Genomic DNA, 2,564 nt, shown 5'->3' with positions numbered 1-2,564 from the left:
TAGCTACGAAAGTACAGAAGCTTAGAAACAAGGAGATTTTACTGGTCAAAGTGGTGTGGAAGAACCATCGCGTCGAGGAAGCAACCTGGGAGTTAGCGAGCGAGATGAGGGCCAAGTACCCTATATTGTTCTGGGATTAGGAACTTTCGGGGACGAAAGTTCTTAAGGGGGAAGATTGTAATAACTCGTACAGTTGGCATTAAATGAAGAAAAGCCGGCTGTACTAATTAAAATATATATATATATATATATGAAAAGACAGAAAATGAGGCAGAAATATGAAAAGGCAAGTGGGTAGGTCTGCCACCTACCCAAAATCTTCTCTTTAAATCTTGTTGAAGCTGTTTTTGAAATAAGAAGGAAAAAAAAAAGAAAAGGGAACATTGGTAAGAGTCGTAGAAGCTGAAGAAGGAAAGGAAGGTCGCTGGAAAGAAGGAGCTGAGCGTTGGATTTAACGAACCGTTGGACCCGACCCGACCCAATTAGCAGATTCTGATCCACTACCCAAAACTAGGCTCGAAGGTATGCATGACCCTCGGTTCCGAGGCCAATGCTCGTATATTTGGACTATTTTTAACTCGAATCCTACTCAACTTCTATAGTTTTGATATAGTTTCAAAATGTAGGACCTAATTGTAGATCTTTGAACGAATTGGAAATTTGTTGAAGACCCGAAACAAGCTCGAAAAGTCTACAACAAGTAAGTAACCGCATGGAGCAAGTTCTAAGAAATGCTTGTAGGAGTCGGTTTGGATTATGGGCAAATGATCTAGTATTATACTTAGGAGTTTGGTTAACATTAGTTTCATTTATGGTACTTCGATAACGTGAGTGTTTATACCTTGATTATAGTTAGGGTTATATAGCTTCCGCATGCATTATTGTGAATTTCTCTGATAAGCGTTTGGGTTTATGTGCTTCCAAGGAAGTCGAGATAGATTGTTATTTCTTGATTTGCATGATAAGTACGATGTGAGCCTTGATACTTTGTGCTGTTTTGTTTTGGGGTGTGGATAGCCCCTTTATTGCCCATGTGTGAATTGGACTATTTTGCTATGTGCTAAATAGTGTGAATTATGAATTTCGTAGATATGGATGGCCTTAGTAAGTATCATGCTGTAGTACCACGTCAGGGGTGCCTAGTGGGGGACCCATGGCCTTTTACTGATCTAAACCCGACCGGGGTGTAAGACAGGTAGTTTACTGACCCAGCCCGGCGAGGCGTAGTGACAGGTAGTTACTGATTCTCAGGAACAGGTAGTTAAGGCCAGACACCACTAGGGAAAATCCACTGATTTAAGCTCATTAGATATTTAGGTATGGAAGAAAATCCATATCAATGAAAATCCATGGGGTCTTCTTTTGAGACCATGAAGACCCCATAGTAGTCTTTGCTAGAGATAGATTCGAGCATATAGTCAAAGTTTCCGTGTATAGGATTAAGTCCGATAAGAGACTACAAGTAGGTTGCTTACTGAGTATTTTTATACTCATCCCATGTTGTTGCTATTTTTCAGGTGCTAAGTAGACCAATGTCGGAGGCGGGAATGTGTGGAGCCGTGCGGCTACAGTGGAGACCCTTAGATCGAGTCCTCTTTGTCCATGTCGTTTTAATGCCATTTTGATGTTTATTTTGGGAAAACTTATGCTATTTTGTAACTGTTTTTCTTTTGTTGTGTTTCCGGGATCCCGTTATGTTTTGGAACTATTTGGATTTTTAATGCTAATCAGATAACATAAATTTTATTGTGTCTCCTGTTTTATAAAATGAAAATGTTGTAAGGCTTTTTATCCTAGAGTCCATGTAGCGATTCGTGATTCGATGTGTCGAAGAACGGTCGTTATAGGACCAAAGACCATATGGATATATTATGAGATGGGAGAAACGAGTGTATGGCATGATGTTGTGGTCCTACTTTAGAATTGTCATCTATTATTTAGTATGTATGCACACAGATATTATCAAGATCATAACGTCCACAGGCCATCAGTGCCACTCAAACGGAGGTCGTGCATCACCATGACATGCATGGATCACTATATGGTCGTGCTTCACCATGGCATGCATGGATCACTATATGGTCGTGCCTCACCCTATGCTTATATATGTATGTATCACACAACACACACACACATATATAATAGATACATATCTACATGCATAGATACACACATACATATACATATATATGCATCACACATATATATGTATGTAGTTATACATTTTTATAATTTTCATCTTCTTTTATAATTTTAATCTTTTTGTTTTGAATGTGCAAAATGTTTCCATATATGCCCTCTATATTCGTTTATTAAAAAAATATTTCCCCAATAATTGTAAAATTTCCATAATCTTTATATTAAATAGTTTGATTTTTATAAATACTTTATTATAATTTTATTCAATAACAATCTATATACTTTTTTTATTCATTTTATTTTTTGAAAAATAAAATTGTAGGTCATATTTCACTTCGATTTAAAAATAATTTTTGAAAATTTCTTAAAAAAGAAAAAAATATAAAAGAAAAATTTTAACAAAAATATAAAAAAAAATAATAATA

At 36.2% G+C, this 2,564-nt stretch overlaps 1 long non-coding RNA gene across 1 annotated transcript; it reads left to right on the top strand.

The window, feature by feature from the left end:
* Positions 1-408: 408 nt before the first annotated feature.
* LOC147786272 (uncharacterized) lies at positions 409-1,717 on the top strand. Its single transcript, XR_015414755.1, has 3 exons — positions 409-522; positions 627-700; positions 1,518-1,717. It is a non-coding gene; the product is annotated as an uncharacterized LOC147786272 (long non-coding RNA).
* The last annotated feature ends 847 nt before the right edge of the window (positions 1,718-2,564 follow it).

This window comes from Cucurbita pepo, unplaced genomic scaffold (assembly GCF_057944985.1).
Source record: "Cucurbita pepo subsp. pepo isolate OVF unplaced genomic scaffold, ASM5794498v1 scafford_3, whole genome shotgun sequence".
Lineage (NCBI taxonomy): Eukaryota > Viridiplantae > Streptophyta > Magnoliopsida > Cucurbitales > Cucurbitaceae > Cucurbita > Cucurbita pepo.
Note: the sequence above shows the minus strand (reverse complement) of the source record. Positions and strands in the feature narration are given on the sequence as shown.